General features: G+C 38.9%; 1 protein-coding gene across 28 annotated transcripts in view; it reads left to right on the forward strand.

The window, feature by feature from the left end:
• Positions 1–12,251, forward strand: part of ATP2B2 (ATPase plasma membrane Ca2+ transporting 2) — a 415,848-nt gene that overhangs the window by 292,964 nt on the left and 110,633 nt on the right. The window lies entirely within an intron of this gene.

Genomic DNA, 12,251 nt, shown 5'->3' on the forward strand with positions numbered 1-12,251 from the left:
TGTTTAGCGTGTTATAGAGGAGAAATATGTGAATTCTTATGTAACTGATGTAGCCTATATACATAAACATGGGCAGGTCTTCAGCTGGGTTATACCAGCTGAAGACTTGAACTTACTGAAATTCACTCATTTGAGTATTTTTAGTGACATAGCTAAAGGCCAGTGAGCCTAGCTGGACAGAGAGTAATAGAAGCTAGGTCATGTTACTTCTAAGCTATAAACTGCAGGATCCTTCTGCGGTATCTGTAGAAGGATTTAAGCCCCCCCCCCCCACTTTGAAAGTACTCTTGAATTCACATGCTTAAAATATTCGTTCCTCTGCATAAATGCAAGATTTCCATTTCTGGCAACCGATCCAGATTTTTTCTTTCCTGTTCTCTCATAGACTTATAAAGCTGGATAAAACATGCTGTGTGAAATGACGTGAATAGCTTGGCAAACGTATGAAGAATGTCTTCCTCTAAATATAACCTTGAAATGCTTTTTACATTTTCTTCAGTTTCCTTTGGCTACTTTCCTTGAAGACCCTTCCTTTTTCCTTTTCCATTCACGAGCAAAATGAGCACGTAGCTATGCGTAGCTCTTGTAGCATATTTATGATTCTTTAATCATTTCTATGTAATCAGGAATCTTTTGTTGCTTTCTCACTGAACATTGAATATGTTGTTATCAATTTCAGCAGGTCTCTGATGTAGGCATGAGAAGGGAAAGAAGTAATTTATTTTTTTAACCGAAGAAAACATTTATTTTCATTACCTCATACCTGGGCATAGTAGGATACCTTGGGGACATTGTAAACCATGAAAAATGGTTTACAGAATTAAGATTTCAGTTCTGCAAACTTTTTTTCTTAGGCACAAATGTGCAGACTACCCTCTTATTTATAAATTTACTTTGTGGGAAATTTTTTTTGAAAATATTTTAAAAGTAAGATTGTTACGAGGTTTTAGGAAGAGGGGAGTTGTGTCATCAGACCATGATTTTTATTATTACTTTTATTATTATTATTATTGATATTGTATTTAAAACGTTTCTTTTCCCATGGGAATGTATGACACATCTGAAATTCTGGGACAGTCTGAAAAGCTCAGCAGTACAGCCTGGGAAAATGTGTTTGCGTTTTCCCACAGCACAGTATTTCATTCAATGGTCTCTGCTTTCCCCACATTTTTAGAACTGTTTTCCTGGAAGATATTTTATTAGTTAATATGATAAGTTGAAGTCTTCCTTAATTTTTTAGAAGAGATGCAATTCGTTTTGAAACCTACTTTAAGTTTTGAAGCTGTAATGGAATTAGTTTCTGTAGTTTAAGTGCAAAATGCTTTTTCCTCTGATGTGTTTGTAGGAGGAATATGGGATAAAATGCACAGATCGAAAAAAAAAGAAAAACCACCAAACAAACAAACAAAAAACATTAGAGTGCCTGAATTGCTTCAGGAAACTTGTCTAGCAGTACAGTGTAATGTATGCATATGTCAGTGTGCTTTCTTGTGTTAGGCAGCTATAAGATTAAAAGTTTTTCTGTGTGTTGGACTGTTTTCCAATTTTAAACTATATGTGTTGATACATTACCAAAGCGTAAGTCCTCTGACTAGTATAACTGCATTTCCAAATGGCTCTAGCGCAGTTTGGTACTGTCTTTAGAAAAGTAAGTAGGTTATTACTTTCTGAGTTGCATTCACTTTACACCTTTGGAAATGAGGAATATTTCTGTGGTTTTGAAGAACCAGTAGCTACCTTCCTCAACCAACCTCGGACCTAGTAGTGGTAGTAATCTGCTGTTGGTAGTACCTGAAGATTTTGTTCTCCTGCATTTAAGATATGAATAAATCTTGGAAAACAATCTTTTTTTTTTTTCTGCTATCACAAAATCTTATCTATGTGAATTACTAGATAATAGTGTAGTTTGTTTTTATTGCTTCTCCAGAAGCCAGTTCAGCTCCTGTATTTTTCACTTTTCTTAGTAAGAGTGAAAGTTTCAAGAATTCTGTTCTCCGAAGCTACGCTAGAGTTGTTTTTATGATCTGCTTTGCATTCCCTTTTACCATCTGACAGGCCATTAGGAGCAATTGAGAACTTCTGCATAAATTATTGTCAGCCCTGTGGCAATTACTGCTCTCATTACTGATCCACACAATCAGTTTTCCACTCTTTCAAAAAAGTGCAAAACTGCTGCTGTGTTTCAGTAAATGTATTTTGAGAGAAAATTGCTGGTGCAGATGTAGTCACTGCTCTAATGGTGATTACACAGGGATGTGACTTAGGCAAGCTGAAAATACTTTGTGCCTCGGAACAAAATCCTTCAGTGTCCTGGGTTAACAGATTACAGACTCTGAGCAAACATAATAGTGAGCCTGTGATATGTGAAAGGGATTTAATGAATATATGGGAGCCTGGTTACATGGTGGTTTGTTTGTTTGTCTTTGCTGTGTAGATTAGAGTTAGTCCAGGACCATATTTGAATGTTTGTCTTTCTGTATCAGTATATGGTGAAATAATTTTTGCATACATTTGTTAAAGAAGTGTCAATGCTGTTTTTAAAGCCAGTATATGAATAGAACGGTTGCTTGAGATCAGCTACCCAAACTGTGGTCTCAAACCATCAAATTGCTTGTGGAAATGAAACAACCTCTGGGAAAGGGAGCTCAGACTGGGTGAGAACCCCCATGGAAGTGAGAAATTGCAGTGCTACGGAGCTGAAGGAATCTGCTTTTTTTTTTTTTTTTTTTTTTTTGACCCCCTCCATGTAGATCTCTTCCCCATAGACACCTTCATACAGTCTGCCCTGTGGATTAGCAGTACTGCCCAGCCTTGGTGCATCCCCCATCTTTACTGGTGTTGTGAACTGGTTAAAAGTTTTCAGCCTTCTGTTAACACCTTCACTAGCAACTTCTGAGCCTTGAATCCTCTCCCTTGTTACTGTCCTTCAGGCCTTGTTTCACATGTGGCTCCTATTACCCTGTTGCAAAACCCACTGATATCAACACCTGACAGTCATTTACTATTTACATGACTGCAACAAGCTGTTGAAGTTTTCTTCCTTGAATTCTGTTTCCTTATGTGAATTACAAGGGAGGGAAAAAGTAGCCCGAGGGAGATGTTTTGAAGTCCCAGCTGTCAGTGTGAAGCCACAGGCATAACATTTATTGTCTAGCGTACAGTTCTTTGCAATTTAGGTGAGGGAGAAAAAAATTAGAAGTCTTTTTGATTTGAGGTAGTTTTGGTTGAAATTCCCAAGGCAAAACTCTGTATTGAAAGCAAAGCTTTTGTTGCACAATACTGCTCAGCAGAGGTTTGGCTGGGTTAGCCTTCCCGTTACTCATGCAACAAGTTAATGAACAGGAACAAATGCACAAGCAGGGCACGGTACCCTGAAATCTGAACCTCCCAAGTCAGATGCATTAACCTGCGGTGGTGTTGATATGCCGCTGCTTGGAGCCTCAGCTGGGATGCCTGTTGACCTCTTAGTTTTCTTACAGGAGATAATATTTCTGCTGGTTCACCATTCAGGCATTTCCCTATCATTCCTATAACATACCCCATTGCTTGGTCAACAGGAGATTTAAATCAGAAAGGGCACCTGTACGGGTGACAAGGTACAGCTGTTCTGCAGTGCCTTGGAGGGTGGTTGCTCACCTTCTTTCCATGCTGAGCTGCCCAGTTGTGATGGTCCTCATGGTACAACTGTTCTGCGTGTCCCTAGCACATCTCATACTCCTTATAAGCAGACCTTGAACAAGGACGTGTGCGTGGACCAAAGGGACAGCAAGTCACAGTCAGACATGGAAATGAAAGCGCCAACATGCCCACCGGTGGGGTATTTGCCAAATAGATGTAAATGCATCTACTTGTAGATACCTCTACTGTAGAAGCAAAGATGTTGTTCAGATTAAATATCTATAAAAATAAGCCTTAAAGGGGAAAAAAACCAACCTGAGCAACTCACCCCCACCTTGTGCAGATCTATTGCTTAAGATCCAAAACACTGTGCTGTTCTCATCTCCTCTCGTGCTACTGCCTGTGAAGACATGAGTCAAAATATGTCTTTTGACATTTCATCACACTGAGCAATTCTGTAGAAATATGTCACAGTGGGAGAGATTTGGAACAGTGATTAGTGCAGGTATCTGCATAAGGATATAAAAAATTAAACATTTCATATTTACAGGTATATAAATATATATAAGAATATAAAGCAGCTAGCAAGAAACTTCTCTTAGGAGTGAAAGTGCTGAATTGAATACCAGGTGGCATGAATTTCTATCCAGTTTGTAGTCTATACTGGTGTATACTTTATTTATTTGTTTATTTTAAGACTTCAGCTGATTTGGGTCAATCCAATCCTCTTTGCAAGTTCCCTCCCCTCACTGCAAATTCTGCTGGAGCTGAATGGCTGCAGTAGGCGCTCTGCTGGCTTTCAGCAAGGCTCAACTGCAGGGTCATGTTATAAAGATGTCACCTGTCCCAATTCCCCAGCACTTACAGTAAGTGTTACGGGATTTCTTGTATTTAAAAAACAAATGAACAAAACCAAGTAATAGCACACAATTAAGACTTTATTCCTTTAAAACTTTTCAAAATGCTGTTGTTACAGCCATTATCTTTTCATGGTTCCGACTCTTGTCTTTCCTTACATCAGTTGGTGGTATTATTGCTTCAGCTGTGACACCTAGCCTTCTAAAGGGAATTTTGTTCTGGTGATACACAGCAGACATTCCCTGCATCCAGGAGAAAATAAGAAATACTACCTTTCTGATACAACTCTGAAGTCTTTGTTAAGAATTTTGTTAATTATTCTGTAGTTGTATGTATAATCAGCTGAAGTTTCCCGTCCACCATTGAACTGTTTCCATAAATTAGTTTTCTTTCATTTATTTATTTATTGGTTTATTTTTAACCAAATGTGATGGTTATGTCTACCCCTCCATTATCTGTATTTGTCAGTCAACTAAGGTCCTACACCAGTTTCATACAATCTTCAGGTGTACGTGCAGGGTTTGTCTTCTGCTCTTGTGTGCATTTCTCTGCATAGAGAGAAATTTTCCCTGTGCTGGGGGATAGAACTAGAAATCCCAGCCTGCTATGCCAAATCGGCAGATATCAGATGCATGTTAAGAATATGGGACAATGGAGAGGGAGGAAAAGGAAAAAAAAAAATTGGCCCTATCACAAGAAATAATGGCTCACAGCTGTATTGCCCTGGGGACAACTCTTAGAGGTTAATTTCTTCAATTTATTGGCATGCAAGAGATGTGTGTTTCCTTTCTGTTTGGAAGGAAGGCAGTGCATCACTTTCCAACCTCCCCACGAGGATGAATGCTGGGGCTTAGAAGATGAACAGGCAGGCTCTGTAATTCAGTCAATGTGGTAGAGGAAGGAAAAAGGCCCTTTCCGTGTTGCCATGTACAACGACACACTTGACCGTGGATTTGACAAAAAAAAATCTTCTATTTTTGTGGGTTTTTAATATGTGATTTGCTTCCCTTTTTTTTTTTTTTTTTCCCAACAGCTGTGACAGAGCTGCATTTTTTAGTGTTTTCAGGTAGCTGATATTTGGAATCTCTCTGTCCTTTAGCATCCTTCCCTTCCCTTCCCTTCCCTTCCCTTCCCTTCCCTTCCCTTCCCTTCCCTTCCCTTCCCTTCCCTTCCCTTCCCTTCCCTTCCCTTCCCTTCCCTTCCCTTCCCTTCCCTTCCCTTCCCTTCCCTTCCCTTCCCTTCCCTTCCCTTCCCTTCCCTTCCCTTCCCTTCCCTTCCCTTCCCTTCCCTTCCCTTCCCTTCCCTTCCCTTCCCTTCCCTTCCCTTCCCTTCCCTTCCCTTCCCTTCCCTTCCCTTCCCTTCCCTTCCCTTCCCTTCCCTTCCCTTCCCTTCCCTTCCCTTCCCTTCCCTTCCCTTCCCTTCCCTTCCCTTCCCTTCCCTTCCCTTCCCTTCCCTTCCCTTCCCTTCCCTTCCCTTCCCTTCCCTTCCCTTCCCTTCCCTTCCCTTCCCTTCCCTTCCCCTGCTCTCACAGAAATGTTTTTCTTCATTAGAATTATTGCTCAGATCACAAACTTTTCCTATTTCCTTTCTACAAAGCAATGCCTTAGTAGGTTCTTTTGTTTTTCCTCTGGGGATTCTATAAATTTTACATTTTTTATGATGAAATCAACTTATTCTTAAATTGTATAAGTCCAAAATGCCTGTTGGGGAAACCTTGAAATATGTTTCTGTGTATGCAGACACATACTGGCTAGGAAGAAACACACAGGTGTCATTTGGACAGGAAGCAAACATTGGATATAAACTGAATAGCAGGATTAGCTCTGCAGGAGCACTACCAGCTCATCTGCTGTTGGGAATGGTACTCAGTAGTGTCAAATTCTGCGGTAGAATACAACCAGTTCCTGCCAAATGTGAACATGCTGGTTTTATTGTTTTTATTAATGTTGATCATTTGCATTGCCTTAGTATTAGAAATGAGCAGTAGAAAATCTATGTATGGCTCAAGGTGTTATTTGAACAAGAAATACCTGTGTTTCCCCTTTGCTCAAATGATCCTAGGAGACAAGCAGTTGTTTCAAAAAAGTTAAAGTAATAGCAGTGATTATTGAGGAACTTTAACCAAATTTAATTAAACTTAATTAAAAGTAACCTCAAATAAATAAACACATGAAAATCCTGAGTCATCCTCTTAAGGAGATGTTCAGTTCATTTACTTCCTAGTGAGACATAATGAGTGTAATTTAATATAAACTGAAGTTTTAATGCAACATTTATCAGTTTTTACTTGTCTTTACCTATATAGTCCGTGTTTGGGGATTCATCATGCATTTTCCTTAACCTTTGAATTCAGTAGGCCTTGCATGGCTAATGAAGCGTGCGTTATCTTTCTATCTATATATCCTTCTATTTTAAGTCCTTTGCTATACTTACATACTGAGAAATGCTCAGGGCCAATGCAAGATCCAAGGACATAAAGGTTTCCAGAGGAAGATGTTTCCTATATCTTCCAGTCTCTAAAAATCTGTCTTCCTGGATTTCAAAAGTATGAATTTAGTATATTTGATTGATAAGTGAATGAATCAGCTGAATAAAGTTAATTATATATTTTTGTGGCAACTTTAAATCTCTTTCCAAAAAAAAATAAACTACAAAAAAAAAAAAAAACACATTTTACATGTGATAGCATAGAGTACATTAAAATGCATAAATGCAGGTAGCATAAAAATCCAGTTTGTAAGGCTAATGTTAACATTATTTTACAAATTTCCTAAAATCACAGCAGGACATAACAGTAAGCAACTTTGTCTTTTGCCAGCCTGCCAACTATGAAGCCCACTTAAGATCTAAGCTGATTCCACAACCAGCGTGCACTTTGTATTAAAAAAAAAAAGAAAAAATATCATCAGGCAATGTTTTTGTACACTGAAAATGCATTATCTCTTTAAGTTCTTTCCATAAAGCAAGATGTGATGTAGAAAATTTGAAGCCTTTTTAAAGTAAATGAGCTAAATTTCATTCATTTTAGTACTGTGCAGTAATTTGAATCTTGGTTTGCAACCCTACTTCATGAACTATGTCAGTACAAACAAACAAAAACCCAGCATCCCCAAATAATTACTTAAAATATTTAAATATTTCCAGAATTTTGTTGCAGCTGCTGAATACAACAACAATTAGCAAACATCTTCAAATCTCTTGTATATCTCAAAAGGTCAAGGGAACAGCTGAACTGTCTTCTAATCCTCGCTGTCAGTGTCAACTAATCACCCATTGGCACAGCGGGGAAATCTGGCAGCCGTTTCAGTATCCTTTATCTGTGCTATTTGCAGGCTGTAAGCATTCGTTTTAATTTTTAAGGATTGTCAACCATTTGTATAGTACAACGTAATCTTGTACCAAACCAGGTATAGTTCTTCAGAGTGTTTTAGTTGTAAATTAATTTCACCGTAGTACTTAATTAGAACAGATTTGGACCCCTCCCCTGCCCCCATTCGTCTCAGCATTCAAATGACTTTGTTTTTGCTATAAAAACCTAATGTATGTATATTTTTCTGTAAGTGTTACATAATCTCCTTCAGACACTGTAGAATACCGAATCAATGGAAAAACAGGTCGAATGATGGGGGTATAAGGGCAGTACAGCCTTAAAAGCTGATATATCCTAATAGGAATCCTTGCCATCATTGCTACTAAATAAGTAACACTGCCCCAGCTGTCAGTGCACTGGAGGTTTTAATTGTGATGTCCAAGGAAGAAAACTGAAAAGGTGAGGCAGAAGTGCAGGTATTAAGAAATAGCATTTTTATATAAACTAGATGAAATTCAAAGTATAGATTAATGTCAGAGGCACCAAAACAACTTTTGAGTAATGTTGTTGCAGACACTCGCATACTTTTATCGCTCTTTATAAAAATTAAACCAGGAGATTCCAGGAGGATTTTTAAAGATGTCCAACCCATCTGACAGTACAAGTGATGAAGCAGCTGGCATCCTGGAAAACAGGAGAAACACAGAGGTATTTGCACTCCTTACAAACAGCTTGTTCTGACAGCACCCCCTCATTTAACCTTCTTCCTCCCAAAGCTAGGAAGAGGTGAAGCAGCATATGGCTTCTAATGACATTATCCCAGCCTGTTTTTTTTTATTATTATTATTTATATATATATTTTAAATTCAACACAAGCAATAAATATCCAGGAACAGAAAACAGAGAAGGTTGAAGCATCCAGCTATTATATGTGGGTCCAAGCTCGTGTGCACAAATCATCTTGCTGTCTTCCACTACTTGTAAAAGGCTTTTGTGAAGAAAAAGTCATGCCCATTTAAGTTGTCATTAGGTCATTACAGTATTTCATGTCTGAAAAATTGGTGCTTTTAAGCTGTTTTCTGTATTCAAAAGATAGGGCAGATTCAGGATTAGGTCTCCAAAATATATGAATTTGAGAACCCTGGGTAATAAGGGGTCACAGAGGGGTAATAAGGGGTCATAGAGAGCATCATGCGAGGATGGTTTGGTGGCTTGTTTGTAGAAGTTTGCCAGGAAGAGCCTGGCTCCAGTCGATGCTCAGCTTTAGCTGCGAGGCCCCTCAGGAGGCAAACTGAGCCCACTGGGACTCCCTAGGCTCAACAAGTGCCATCTGGGGAGGGCAGCAACCTGTGTCTGTGTCCGCTGCCTTGTGCCGGGAGAGTAACAGGCCTGGCTAAAGTGGGGTGTTCCTGCCACCATGTGCCAACTGGCTTTGGGGGCGCCGGGGGCCGCACTGTTTTGGCTGGCCCTGTGGGATCGTGCAGAAGTGCTGAGGACAGGGATGCAGGGGGCGGCTGAGCACCATCCCCCACAGCCAGCAAGCTAGGAGGGCTGCGACTGAAACGGAGGGCATGCGTTGTCGGTCTGTCTTCGTCCTGTGCAGAGCAACAAAGCTGTATTTACTTTTTCCTCCCCAGAACTCCCTATATAAGGAGTGCTGTGCGGAGAAGAGTGCTGGGTATTATAAATCAGGGAGTGCTCCAGTCTCTGTTCCCTGGTTAAGCCACAGCCTGATGAAAGCATCCAAAGACAAACAAGAAGAGGCAGAATATGAGAAAACCTATTTGAAGGGATCTCTGAGGTCATTTAGTCTGTCCCTATACTCAAAAGCACTATCAACAATACTTAAGCCATTCTTGACAGAAATTTATCATACTTATTTCTCCAAGTTTCCAGTAATGGAAATTCTGTGTCTTTCCGAGATAATTTATTTAAGCATCCATGCAGTGAGACAGTTACTCCTGGTGAATAGCCTAGATGTCTCTTATAAGAATTTAAACACATTGCCTTCTTGTTATATCTTACATGGGTATGAAAAACAGTTTATCATACTATATTTTCAGCCATATTTTAACTGCTTGAAGACGATTATAAATACCAATGCATTCATGGGAACTTAGCTTTTTCAGTAGAAGTTTAAAATTTAAACATTAATAATACAGAGGAATACTGTTAATAGACTGAACTTGACAAAGGGAGCCACAATTCTCTTAAAGTAATTTATCTGGTGATTAAAAAAACAAACAGAATTTTCCTAAAACAAAGACAAGCCAAAAGCTCTGAAAACATCTCTATTGCAAAAAGTTAACACTAATAGCTTATAAAATAAAACAGTATGACGTACAGCAATACTGATTGGTCTCTTATTCAATTGTGAATTCAGAAATCAGCTCTAAATCAGCAGTTTTAGCATCTCAACTACGTTTCAAATTCCCCAAAACACCTATTTATTATGTGTCCATTTTTTTAATTGAAAGTGTTTTTGGATCAGGTGATAGGATTGTTTCTATAGTTTCAAAGGAGGGTGCTGTTTGCCCACTAGTCTGCATGAATTCAAATAAATTGTGTGAAAAACTAAAGCCTGCATGGAAAACAGTGTTTACCAGAGATGATTGGAAAACAAAACAAAACCAGGTATAATCTTTTAAACACCGAGACTGTTGTGACAAGGCAGATATACAGCACTTTTGCTGCTTCTGTTTTTCCAGAGAAACCGGTAAAAACAAAGCAGGCCATTCAGACAAAATATTTAAAAATCATCACCAAGTATATGCACGTGCACGTGTAGTAAGGCATTAAATTGGCATGGTGGGCAAATAATTTTAAAATCTCTCAACTTCAAATCTACATAGATGCACCTGACTTTTTGGAAATCTTTCTCAGGCACAGAGCAGGTCGAGCTGAGCCCTGCAGCCATGGTTGGGTAAGCACAGGCAGTGAACGAAGGATTGAATGAAGTCTAGTTTAACTTTTTAGTTTGAATCCCCAGCATACTTTAGAAATCACATCTCCTGTTTGTCCCCAGGTAACATGCTTTGATTCACATTGCAGAGTACTTCTGGGGAGTGCACAGACTGGAAGTGCAACTTGGGATGAAACTAAACTGGAGAAAAAATGTGGTCCAGAAACATGTTTCCTTAGCACCTACGTTTGCACTGTAAATCGACTTTTACATGGGCACACTATTTACTGGTGTTGATAGAACTTTTTAATGGTGCAAGACATTATGATATAAAGTTTAATCTTTTACTAACATGAATTTTCACCTCTTAGAGCTTTATAGCACAAAGTAAAGAAGACGAGGGATTTAATACAAGTAATAAACACTTCAGTTTATGAGCTGATTTTGTGGCTGAGGTCTATAAATCTCCTTTATCTTTCTCAACCCGGCTCTCTTGTTCCTATGAATATGACCATTGAGTGGAGTCACAGCACTGGAAGAGGCTGAGGTGTTTCAAGAACTGGGTCTAAGGCACATTGGCATAGCCTAACAAAAAAGAGCGTTGATTTAATTTTCTGATTTTGCAGTATCTTAGCTGTGCTGGGTTGCTTAAGCCTACTCAGTTGCAAATTTTCTTAATCAGTGGCTTTCAAGCTGTGGTCTGCATACCTCTGAGAATCCATGAATTACTTTGAAGGGGTCTAATAAAAATCAGTAACCTATTCTTAGTAACCTTACACTCTCTCTGCAGGGCTTGTAGGTTATAAAAAGTTGACAATTACTCTTTAAGTGTTCCAGATGTATGAAGAAGCGCATCAGTCAGCAATTGCATATTCAGGTTGTGCTCCCATTTGATTTTGTTTAGCAGCCCTGATGAAATGTCTGTCAGGTTTTCCAGGGAAAGTCAACTCTTTTCAATACAGTCTTGCAACTTTTTGGTAGCATTTCTGTGAAATACAGTCTTTTTCTAAAAATGTCTTGGTTAGAATGTCTCATTTTAAAGCAAAAAAAAAGAGGGGGGGGGGCAATATTTTTGGAAGTACATTTTGTCTGTATTAGAGTGCAACCAGAGGATGATGGAACGGTACAAACATTCATTACTCAGGCAGAAACCACCCTAAAAACTTTCTTTAACGATTTGCTATTCTGATTGCTCTGCTTCAGACAGAAAGAGCATGGACTTTGTTTATAAGGATTAAGCAGAAGTGTAAGCAAGAAAGCTCTAATCTGGTTATGTATTTGGAAATATATATAGTTTTTGATTTGTATTAATTTTTAAACTTTTTCTCAGGTTTATACTTGGGGAAATGTTGATTTAAAGTCAAGAGCCTTGATGATAGCGAGTTTTGCAGTTAAGCATTTGTTTATTTTCATGGGCTTTTGTGTTTTTGTGTGCTTTCAGTGATCTGTTCTGGGAGTGGTAGCTGAGGAAGTGTTCAAATCCTCCTCTCCAACCAGCCATACTTAGGAAGTACTGGAGATCTTCAGGGATCGCTACATGACAAATGGGAGCATTCCTCCTGT

The sequence above is a fragment of the Anser brachyrhynchus genome (assembly GCF_964034855.1).
Source record: "Anser brachyrhynchus genome assembly, chromosome: 10".
NCBI lineage: Eukaryota > Metazoa > Chordata > Aves > Anseriformes > Anatidae > Anser > Anser brachyrhynchus.